At 42.8% G+C, this 12,733-nt stretch overlaps 1 protein-coding gene across 1 annotated transcript in view; it reads right to left on the bottom strand.

The window, feature by feature from the left end:
* PHYHIPL (phytanoyl-CoA 2-hydroxylase interacting protein like) overlaps positions 1 to 12,733 on the bottom strand; it is a 117,612-nt gene that overhangs the window by 70,814 nt on the left and 34,065 nt on the right. The gene's annotated exons all lie outside the window — the stretch shown is intronic.

Below are 12,733 nucleotides of genomic sequence, written 5' to 3'. Positions count from 1 at the left end.
GCACTGCCCTCCTGGTGCTCCTCCCCCAGCTCCCACCAGTCCCCTCAAATGGGCACAGAGAAGAGAGGTTTTGTTCAAAGTTCTGTCGGGGCCTCATACAAGGAACTGTCCTGCCTACTCTGGCCACTAGCCAAACCACAAAGACACCTGAAGCAAAGGGTCAGTTAAAGACCTGGGATGATGCTAGCTTCGTCCCAGAGTCAGGCAGGAGTGAACTCTGAGCTCTAAAAGCAGCCTGCCTCCCCAAATGCTTTTGCAGTTAACGCAGTTGGTTTATGGTGACCTTCCTTTCAGTACCTATACTCTTCCAATGCCGGAATTGGGAAGGGTGAGCAGGGCAAAGGAGGAGGTAGCTGTGCAACCAGGCTTCCCCTGCCGCCACTGTCATCGTATTTGCATTGCAGGGAGATGATCTGGCTGCCTTTGTGGGGCTCTTTGGCAGGAGCCCAGCAGCCTTTCTGTGCCACCGCTCACATTGTACTGCAGGAATATAAACACGGGCTTGTCCATAGCTCTTTCAACAGCTCTGGAGGATATCCATGGGAGCCCAGTGTCAAAGCTGGGCTACTTTCTGCACACCAGCTACTGCCCGTATCCTAATTCTCTGTCTTTTGCAGGAACGTGGAAGTTAGCCAGTGTCAGCGAAATAGGACGAGGGAGTATGATGGGACTGCAATGAATATTCTCACTCAAAGTTTAATGCCACAAAATTGTCTTTAATGCCTCGCTGTTTCTGAAGACACAGACTGGACAGTGTTTAACATTCCTCAGGACCATGCCAAGATGCCACAGAGAGAATTAAATGAGGCAGAAAATACATAATGTTTGAGGGGAAAAAAAAGAAAAGAGTTACTACTGTGAGAAGAAAAATGATTTTATAAACAGAAAAGACCATCTCAACCAATACTTTCTCTACTCTATCAGTATTCGAAATCATAAAATAAGACTCAACTCTCTCCTGTCTAGTCTCTCGTTGACAGAAGGCATAATCCTGGAAAACACAAAGACAAGATCTTTTATCTACCCAGAAATCTTAATATCTTACTGCTAGCATTATGGATGAGCTACCGCAGTGTGACATTGGCTTTGCACAGTTTGAGGGGCTGCTCAAGTTTCAAGGCCTGAGAACATACAAAAAGCAAGGTTGGACTTCTCTATGTTTTGAGACACCTAGAATGGAAAAAAAAAAAAAAAAAAATGTTCCCTGTACTTCCTAAACTTGCAGACTTGAAGTCTTCTGGCTTTCCTTTCTGAGCATTCTGCCTCCTACAAGTGTAACACAAGTACGGATCTGGTCTTCTAAAATACTGGATGTCAACTTCCCTGTAGCCCCACCATGTGCAGACCAGGAGCTAATGTTGCCCCTACAGTATCCTCTGGAGAAATTCCAGTAGCTTTAACAGAAGCTGGTGTATGTGTTATAGCCCCAGACTGGAGTAGGTTTTGGTGTTTTTTTGTTTTGCTGTCATCACTTCAGCAGAGTTACTTTGCCTGCAAGAAAAGTCCTTCTTGAAAGCAACACCTGAAGTCTGGCAAAGTGTAGGTGTGCAAGCAGAACCTCTGTCGGCTCTCCTCTGCCCATTCCACAATGGAGCAGGCAGAAGGCTGAAGTACACACAGTAACATACTGTAAAGACAGTGCTTTGGTTGTCTGTAAAACAGAACATGACATTCCATGAATAACCCCTTCTCCTCAAAGACAAAAGGCAGGATTCTCCTGCCGACTTCCCCGTTGCTGTAGTGATCAGGGGATTGAACTTTCTAGAACCAGATGTATATGATCATTATTCAGCTGTCTAAAACGAAGCTAGACAAATTTATATCCATTGAGAAACTCATCCTTACCTATGACTGCAGAAGCATTCTACTCTACAAAGACATACAGTTACAAAATTGCAATTTAAATAGGAGCACGAGAAGAAAAAGAATCTTTCCTGAAATCCACTACTCAAACAGATTTCTACAGGACCAGAAAAATAACAGGCTACAGACTTTATTCTCTACCTTTCCTCTGAAATTAATGTTTTTTTTAAAGAAATCCAAACTCTAGGGTTTTGCCTATCCCAAATCAGTTACTATTTCCTGTTCTGCATTGATTTCAAAGAAGAAATTAAATATATACTCTTATTAAAAAACAACCAAAAACACAACAACAAAACAATTTCCTTTAGAATCACCCCAAATGTTGAAACCACACTTCTGTGGCAAAAAGATGGCACTCTGAAGAGCTAGAGCCATCTACAGAAATCTTTTTGATAATGGTGTCCTTCTTTCAAATCCAAACATTGATGCAGAATACAAATTGAGCTCTAGTGTATAAGTCAGCTAGGATTTCAAAGTTGGCCTTTGTACTTTGCCATTAATTAATTCCGTCCAAGAAATTCAAACAAAGATACAAACAAAAAACTTCTCTAAATACGTTACATAAGGCATTCAGAATATTCTGATTCATTCCCCTCCAGGAGCACAGCAGAGTCAAAGAATAGTGTACACAGCATGTTTAGCCTGCATAAAAAGCACTAGAAACTGTAAGAATAATTTAAAATACATTTATTTAAAGCTTTCCAGGATAAGAGCTATTGTAGAGTATTTGCTAATCAATCCACACTTCTGAGCTCTAAACAATCGCAGGCTTAATGAAGTGTACTTTTCTTCACTTTCAGATGCAAGAACAAAGGCTTTCCTATTAAAGGGGAGGAAATGAAAGCAGAAGGCAGAAGACCTCATCCAAAAAAATGCGAGTCTCTGAACAATTTAAATATTGAATAGGAAGTTAGAAACTCTTATTTGGGATCTCATTTTTAGGGGAAAAAGATCTGAGACAGACTCTTTCTTTCCCAGGACACCACATGCAATATCTCTACATCAGGTAGGAGAGGTTTCTTCTCTGTGCTACAATGAGAAAAGCCTCCCAAAGTCTAACGGGGAAAACCCATAAAACTTTTTTCATCTAATTTTGTCACAACTATCACAACAATCAGAAGTTGAGAATTGGGGTCAGCAGTCAGTCAGTACAGAGAGATCTTTCAAGCCAAGTAACAAAAAGTGAGTTTTGGCTGGGGAGTGACACAGCATGAAGTATGAACACAGCAGTTTTGTCTGCTCGGTCTGAAAGTAAATTAAGAGTTTTCTTTCTCTCAAGATTGACTTAGTCAAACTTTTATAGAAACACAAGGGACAACTTATCCCTTAACACCTCTGATGTAAAACTAAGTAGTATTCCCTTATCTGAAAGAAAAACAAAACCAAACAGATCTGGTAGACAGAGGAAGAGACAGAGTAAGAAAAGCAGTGTTAGACTGAAAACCAAAGTGAAAAGTAGACTTTGTCGTGTTCCCCGCTACCTCACAATGAACAGATGCCATCTCCTTCCCTGTCCCTCCTGGGGTATTGTGACAATCTTTTCCAAGGGGCCACCAAAAAAAGCTGATATCAGACAGTGCTACAAGTACCAGGAAATTCCATGAGATTTCCCAAGCCTCCTACTCCTAGTTCTTTATTCTTTGAAGCTCAACTCACAGAGAACTATGTTCTGGCCACTCTTTATCTGTGCTAGGAGCTTATATGACAGTAGTTTTTGTGTATCCCATCTGATAATTTTCTTGTCATTTTGTAATTCTTTTTACTGTACAATCAGATCTAGAAGAGTCCTACACCAAACTGTATAATTTCATGGAAACATAGAATCAACCAGGTTGGAAGAGACCTCCAAGATCAGCCAGTCCAACCTATCACCCAGCCCTATCCAGTCAACTTAGACCATAGCACTAAGTGCCTCATCCAGGCTTTACTTGAACACCTCCAGGGATGGTGACTCCACCACCTCCCTGGGCAGCCCATTCCAATGCCAATCACTCTCTCTGTCAAGAACTTCCTCCTAACATCCAGCCTAGACCTCCCCTGGCACAACTTGATACTCTGTCCCCTTGTTCTATTGCTGGTTGCCTGAGAGAAGAGACAAACCCCCACCTGGCTACAGCCTCCCTTCAGGTAGTTGCAGACAGCAATGAGGTCACCCCTGAGCCTCCTCTCCTCCAGGCTAAAATCCCCCAGCTCCCTCAGCCTCTCCTCATAGGGTTTGTGTTCCAGGCCTCTCACCAGCTTTGTCGCCCTTCTCTGGACACGTTGCAGCACCTCAACATCTCTCTTGAATTGAGGGGCCCAGAACTGGACACAGTGCTCAAGGTGTGGTCTGACCAGTGCTGAGTACACAGGGTAAGAATAACCTCCCTTGTCCTACTGGCCACACTGTTCCTGATACAGGCCAAGATTTCATTTGCTCTCTTGGCCACCTGGGCACACTGCTGGCTCATCTTCAGCTACTATCTATCAGTACCCCCAGGTCCCTTTCTTCCTGGCTACTCTTCAGCCACTCTGTCCCCAGCCTGTAGTGCTGCTTGGGGTTGTTGTGGCCAAAGTGCAGAACCCTGCACTTGGCCTTGTTAAATCTCATTTCATTGGCCTCTGCCCACCCAGGTTCCTCTGCAGGGCATTCCTACCTTCCAACAGATCAACACCTGCTCCTAGCTTGGTGTCATCTGCAAACTTACTGATGCAGGACTCAATCCCCTCATCCAGATCATCAATAATGACTTAATCAATTTAATGACTTAATATCTAATACTTGGTTGCAAATGCATAGTTAAAAAAAAAAGTATCTAACATGCTCTTGACTTTTTATTTAGAGGCAAACTGTACAATAGTGGATAACCTTAGTAAGGTTTTAGGTTAGAATGACTTATGGCATTTCTTGTTACTGTTTCAGAATGCCAATAAAGGGAAACTGAGATTAACTCCAATGCCTCTATGGGTGTACAGAAGCAGATATTGTTCCTATTTTCTTTATATCATATTTATGATAACTAAGACTGACAAATCACTGTATTTCCAGCATGCAAATTTTGAGGGTTTTGGGGTTTGTAATATATGTTCAGGTTAGCACAATCTGCTTAAATATCTGTCAATGCCCTTTAGGCCTTTCAGTGAAGGTGGTTCAGTGCCTAGAAAATATTTCACTTCCATGTTGTAGGAGTCAGCTGCTGGCAACAATCTAAACCCCAGCAAAGGAAAGAAAATAAATTAAAAAAAATCTCCTCTTTTCTTCCTGTAATAAATTCCAAATGCCCTGATTCAGCCTTCTTAAATCAGCTTTTCTATTCCTTCTAGATAAGTAGGGACATCTTCCACTAGAACAGGTCGCTCAAGGCCTCATCCAACTTAGCTGTGAACACCCTCAGGGAGGAGACATCCACAACCTCTCTGAGAAGCCTATTTCAGAGTCCTTACACTCTCTTAGAGAAGATCTTCTTCCTAAGAGCCAGTTAAAACCTACTCTCTCTCAGCATCAAACCATTCCCCCTTGCCCCATCAGCAAGTTTGCAGATGACACCAAGCTGTGTGGCACAATCGACTTACTAGAGGGCAGGGATGCCATCCAGAAGGACCTGAACAGGCTGCAGAGGTGAGTCCAGGCCAACCTCATGACATTCAACATGGCCAAATCCTGCACCTGGGTCAGCACAATCCCAAGCACAAATACAGGCTAGGAGGCAAATGGTTGGAGACCAGCACTGATGAAAAGGACCTGTGGGTCTGGGCTGATGAAAAGCTCAACATGAGCTGTCAGTGTGCACATGCAGCCCAGACAGCAACCATATCCTGGGCTGCATCAAAAGAAGCATGGCCAGCAAGGCAAGGGAGGGGATTCTCCCCCTTTGCTCTCAGACCCCACCTGGAGCACTGTGTGCAGTTTGGGAGCCCCCAGAACAAGAAGGACATCAAACTGCTGGAGCAAATCCAGAGGAGGCCATGAAGATGACCAGGGAGCTGGAGCACCTCTGCTATGAGGACAGGCTACAATATCTGGAGAAGAAAAGGCTTCAAGGAGACCTTGTAGTGGCCTTCCAATATCTGAAGGGAGCCTACAGGAGGGCTGAGGAGGGTCTATTTACAAGGTCTTGCAACAACAGGACAAGGAGTAGTGAGTTTAAACTGGAAGAGGGAAGATTTAGACTAGATGTTAGGAAGAAGTTCTTTACAGTGAGGGTGGTGAGACACTGGAATAGGTTTCCCAGGGAGGCTGTGGATGCTCCCTCCCTGGAGGTGTTCATGGCCAGGCTGGGTGAGGCCTTGGGTGACTTGTTCTAATGGGAGGTGTCCCTGCCTATGGCAAGGGGTTGGAACTCTATGATCTTTGAGGTCACTTCCAATCTAAACCATTCTATGATTCTATAAGATCCAGTCTAAACTGACTTTTCTTCAGCTTCAAACCATTCCCCCTTGTCCTTTTCCTAGATATCCTTATGATAAGTCCCTCTCCAGCGTTCCTATAGGGCCCCTCCACGTATCAGAAAGCAGGTCTAAGACCCACTGAAGTCTTCTCTTCTCCAGGCTGAACAACTCCATCTCCTGGAGCAGTATTCAAGGTGAGGTCTCACAAGAGCAAAGGTGTGGAATCACCCCTCTTGCCCTGCTGGCCACACTCCACTTGTTGCAGCCCAGGACACAACTTCTGGGCTGCATGAGTGCACTGCTGACTTATGCTGAGCTTCTCATCAGTCAACACCCTCAACTCTCTTTCTTTAGAGCAACTCTCAACCCACTCTGCACCCAGCCCGTATCAGTGCCTGAGATTGTCCTGACACAGATGCAGGACCTTACACTTTGACTTGTTGGCACTGGCCCACTTCTCAAGCCTGTCAAGATAAGCAGCTTTAGGAAATATAACTAATAAGCACGAGGGTTTTGTGAAGGGTAAACAAAACTACCTGTGAGTAGTGACCAAATGTTGATTGTTGTGTGACATGTTCATGGAGAAACTGCACCTCAAGGCAGCTATAATCTAAAATCCCATGGTTTCATAGAATCAACCAGGTTGGAAGAGACCTCCAAGATCATCCAGTCCAGCCTAGCACCCAGCCCTATCCAGTAAACTAGACCATGGCACTAAGTGCCTCATCCAGTCTTTTCTTGAAGACCCCCAGGGACGATGCCTCCACCACCTCCCTGGGCAGCCCATTCCAATGGCAAATCACTCTCTCTGTGAAGAACTTCCTCCTAACATCCAGCCTATACCTACCCTGGCACAACTTGAGACTGTGTCCCCTTGTTCTATTGCTGGTTACCTGGGAGAAGAGGCCACCCCCCACCTGGCTACAATGCCCCTTCAGGTAGTTGTAGACAGTAATAAGATCACCCCTGAGCCTCCTCTTCATGGACACCTTTTTTCAATATTAACATGGGTTTTAGAGGAGAGATAAAATTCCAGTTTTCCAAAGGAAACAAAGTCCATCTGATCCCACACCGGTTTGCAATGTATAGACAGAAAATCAGGCTGCATTGTCTGTCCATGAAATGCAGTATCATGCAACAAAAATTTGTATTTTTATTATGACTACACTTTGTAGGCTGATGTGGTGACAGATTAATACTTCCAACAGCACAGTGTGGGATGGTTGCCAATTATCCTAAAGGTTCTCTAAGGAAGGTTTCCATGACAGCATTCTGCGTATCATTGATATTTTGGAAATAACATTCAGTTTTGATCTCTGACTTCTGCAGATTTTGCTGTTCCCATGAAAGATTATATCTGAGAGGAAAAAAGCCAGGGCTAGCATGTATATTTCACATACAGCCAAGAATGCTTGAGAGGGCTGTTCCTGTGATAAACTGTAGAACTATGTGATAAACCACAGAGCTATTTGATAATGCACCTATTAAATTCCTTCAATCACTCTTTCTATTCTCTGGCCAGTAACTGTTTTGTCTCAGGACTTATTCTGAAGTTTTATGGTGTTAAATGTGTTCGGACAGCTGGCATTTCCAGCCTGCTATCTACATTAAAATATAGACATTTTCTTGAAAACTAACTGTGCCTCAAAGCCCAAGAGAAGTTAGTTTCAATCCTGAGCCAAAAAAAAAAAAAAGGAGGCAATGATTTTCTATACATTAAAATTTGATGGCTTTTAAAGCACAGCATCTACATCCACAGAGGTGAGGATGCGTTTAACGCTGAATGAGATGGGAGAGTTGGGACAGGAAGTGCCTTAAAAATATTTCACATTCAGATGCCCACAGAAGTTTTTTTCCAAGTAAGTTTTTAATTTGTTTTGCAGCTGTCTCATTCCTCCACATTTGGAGAGCGATTTTCCAAGAGGCCACAAAGAACTAGCTGCTCAGTTCCTATTGGATTTCAGAAACATTCCGCTTCTTAGCTCCAGTGTGATGCTCTGAAGGCTGTTAGACATGAAACACAGACTCCAAGCATGAGTTTAACACTGAGTATCTGTGATTTTTCAAGAACAAGGCCAGAATACAGCTCTTACTTGCAGTGAAGGGAGAGGTTCTGTGTAACTCAGTGCTAGTTTGGAACTGGGTCTTTTCTAAATCTACCTATGACTCTGATAAAGCAAACTGCACTATCACATTATGCATATCTGTCTGTAAGCATGCATGTCGAACTTGCATACAATAAAAGATCTCACTAGTTGCAATCCCCTTAAGGAGCTTTTCTCTTAATCCATTTGAATTTCAAAGTGTAGCTAAAATTGCAGGAGGATTTTAATTGTATACAAGATTTGAGCTGGGATAAGTGATCCATATGGATTCTTAATCTTTTGTTGGGCAGCCAGTATTTCTTAATCACTGTGACAAATAATTCAATAATAAATACAAAGAGTGCTTGACATTCAAAAAGCATCGATTTTCTACTGTATTTGGAAGCATGGCACACAAAATTCTCTCTGATAAGGGAAAAAAGATGCACTGCTTCTGAAGTGCAACCTTTATGAATTTGTCTGCCCACATTTCCTAGAGGACTATGAGAAATAGCTGAAGATGTAGTAACTGAAGCAATTCTCAGGTACTCTGAGGGACAGAGAAGAGACCTTCCCACACACTCTTCCTGAAGTAAACCCTGAAGTATTTTTCCACATAAAAGTCACTCAGGAGCATTAGCCACTGCTGCCCCACTTTCGTGCATGCCCATCCATTTCAAGTCCCAAATAATCCAATAAAATATGCCAATGTATGCTTCCATCCTTACAAATAAGAATCACTAAGGCTCGAAAAGACCTTTAAGGTCCTCAAATCCAACTGTAACCCATCTACCATGGCTAGTAAAACATATCCTGAAGTGCCACACCTACAGCTTCTTGAACGTGTCAAGGGAGGGCAATTCCACCACTTCCCTGGGCAGCCTGTTCCAATGCCTCACCATTCTCTCAATAAAGAAGTTTTTCTTCATGTCCAATCTAAGTCTGCGCTTGTCTGGGACAATTGAAACCATTTCCCTCTCATTCTGTAACTAGTCACGTAGGAGAAGAGGCCAACCCTAGCCTCACTCCATGCTCTTTTCAGGCAGCTGTATAGAGCAATAAGATTTCCCCTTGGCCCTCTCTTCTCCAGACTAAACAACCTTAGCTCCCTAAGCTGTTCCTCATATGCCCTGCCCTCCAAACCCCTTAGCAACATCATTGCTCTTCTCTGGGAGTCCTGCATTCAGTCAGGAAAGCAGGTGCACTGTAGCAGGGAATGGAAATTAACCCTTTGTTCCTCATTTCAAGAATGTACAGATTTTACATATGAAAAACTTGTGTGTGAAGGATGACCTGATATCCTTTGATAAAGTGTAACATGGAATTAGAGCTTCTGATGGAATCAGCAAGTGCAAGGTGTGCTCGTGGCACCACAGATGACTCAGTGTGGGGCTTACTTTGCACTGAGCTCTAGGACTGCCTAATGATTACAACAGTAAGAATTTATCTGACAGACCAATGCTTGGAGGGAGCTGAAGGCCCTTGACACAGCCCTAGCAGTGAGGGTGCTACATGTGATGGTAATTTGTTCATCTCTCTAAATTTACAGTAAGTGAGAGGGTGAGATAAATTCCTGAGAAAAGCACATAGATGAAGTAGAGAGAGGCTAAGTCAGTGTAGCAACATACCTTACACAAAGCTAGAGAAAAGCAGCACAGTCTTCTTCAGGGTCAGGTAGTGTGCTCGAGATTGGTGCTTGGTTCTGGCAGCTTTTCTCTTCCAAAGGAAAGAGTGCAGGCTTGTGTTTTGAGTTTTGCTTGTGTGGGGGTTTTTGTTTGTCTGTTTTTTAATTTTGTAGCCAGATCTGCATTGCTATTCACCCATTTTCCAACCACGAGTATCACTTTACAGATCCATTCCATGGTCTTTGCATAGTCTTAAAAGAAAGTGAAGAGGTTTGGTCTGGTGAAAGAGGCATGGTCTTCTGTTTTTGAGGAGTGCTGGCAACCACAAGAACAGGCAGCAGTAAAATAGTTGTCAGGATGACCCTGGAATCTTTGGTATGGTCCTGCATGTAGTGCTGTACCGTACAACCTCAGCATATTTATGAACTACAAAGCAGCACTCACTTCCATACCTAAGATTCCTTACCTTACAGGAAAGAACAATTGAAGAGGAAGAAAAATGCTGCTCGGTCACTGTCTCCCTAATTTTCTCAGGCAAGCTTTTGTTTGTTCTTTGAAAGCAGTCTCTACTCTTGTTTTAGATGCGAGATGGCCATTTCAAGAAGATGCATGTAGGCATTTGCAGACTCTTTGGGGTAAAGCCAAGTGCAGAATTTCCCTAGTAAGCATGCACTCCGAGTCCACAGAAAGAGCTTCCACTTCCTTCCACATCCCCAGTTCCAGAGGCCCTTCTCGTGCAGAGTGGTATGTTACATGTCCTACAAGCCTGACAAATGGATTCTTTCTGTTGTACAGTCCTCTGTAATGCCCCTTTGGGAAACACTTTGCACAAAATCTGGGAAGTCAACCAAAGAGAAACCTACAGTCAAGGGCAAAGTAACACTGGGCCAAGAGCAGGTTTTGATGATAAAGTGTTCCCAATCTGGACAATCTGGATACGTACAATATTCCCGTCCAAGTCACAAGCCATGAAGGAAGCCAAAGAGGATTTTGGGCTTTCTGCCTTTCTAGATATCCTGGCACTTGACAAGCTTTTGAACTGGAGGAGGCTGCCTTATCTACACTGTCTCTTCTGCAGAGGGTGGGCTGAAGGACAGCTGCAAAGGGCAAGCTACAGCTAACATCCAAGGGCAAAGCGATCAGCACATTTCAGCATATTAGAGCAGGTAAATGTGCAAAGCATTTCGACACCTTAATTTAAAAATTAAGTGTCACAGGAAAGATAAGATGTTATCTTGAGAAGAGTTTTACTTCTCAGAACATGTTGGCAGCACAGTCCTTGTTAGTGTGCACTTAGCAAGTCTCTCTAAAATCAAAACCTTAAATAAACTGCAAAGCATGCCAGTATTTCTTCAGCCCAGAGATGCGATAACCTTCTATGACTTTTCTTCTTTTCAGTGAGAAGTGGAATGAACACTTGAGCTCTAGAAAATGCATTGTTAAATGCCAGCTTCCACACAGGCATCATTTTATCAAAGCCAGTAAAGTCCTTATGGCCCTCTGCTTGCCTTGGTGCCTCTGACTGACTGCAGTAGGATTCAGCTATGTAATATCTGATTCCTGTAATTCACTCAGCAGCAGCTATCCTGCCTTTTAATTTTTTTTAAAGAGAATACCATGCAACCCTAATCAGAGCTGATGTAGATCAATATGATTCTTTACTTTCACTATATTTAAAGGGACATGATTTATTGATCTGTGTATCAGATTTTAGCCCACGTGGTTTCTATTCTGTCTGTAGTCAACCTGCTGTAGTGCACAGTGAATCTCTAGATCCAAACAGTACAAAACCAGAATAACACTAGGTAGATGATTAAGCCACTATTTTGGCACAGGACATGTATTTTCTGTTGTCTCCAAGTTTGTAACATGTAGAGATCTCTACTAGAATGCAAGGAAATAAATTAGTGCCTTGCCCAAATCATTAAATCCGAATGTCCTTACTTCCAAGGATTTTATAACACTTTTGCTTAGACATAATGTGCTCTATTTATACATTTTTAAGTTATTTAAAAGTTAATTTATCTTGTGGTGATAATTAGTTGAAGTGCACATAGATCTGTTTAAAAAACAATGACCACAAAATATGCTGCCATATATCCTTCTCTTAACATACCTTTTCTTGTTCTTTTTAAACAGTGTGGTCTGGTTGTACATCCAACATGAGCTGATCACCAGGGGCTGGAGCTAGGCAGGATCACCTCACTAACATGTACACATGAAAGATTTAGTCTAACAACTATGTAGGCTCCCTACAGTCAACACAGTAGGACAGACACTTTGCTCTACCCTATCCTTATCCCGGAATCCTCTCCAACCACCATCTCTGCCTTGTCTGCATACTTGAAATCTACAAAGCCAAATACAGAATATCTGAAGCCTAGATGCAGTGAAAGCTGTGGATTTCACTTAAAATCAAGTTGTCTTGATTTCACAGGCATGACCCAGCCCCAGTACCTTGCTTCAGGTATTTTCCATGAGATTAATGAATTCTTGCAGTCAGGAAAATGCCAGAGACTTGCTGAATCACGCCCTCAGTCAAAAATATAGACCGATGTTCACTTGTTAAAGCTTGTACAATTCATATGCCATCTTTAACAGGATTAACACAGGATTAAGGACAGAGAGCAAATCAACACCTGTGGTACCTCTAATGTGCGAGAGGGGCTTTTAGCAACTTTGACCTATCCTACTCCCAGCCAAAAGGCAAAAATATCACTTAGATAAATTTCCAACTGGAAACAAGGAAAACAAACAAACAAAACACGTTAATAATTAAGAAAGACAGTGTGA

Source organism: Pogoniulus pusillus, chromosome 6 (genome assembly GCF_015220805.1).
Source record: "Pogoniulus pusillus isolate bPogPus1 chromosome 6, bPogPus1.pri, whole genome shotgun sequence".
Classification (NCBI taxonomy): Eukaryota; Metazoa; Chordata; class Aves; order Piciformes; family Lybiidae; genus Pogoniulus; species Pogoniulus pusillus.
This window is presented reverse-complemented; position numbering and strand designations above follow the sequence as displayed.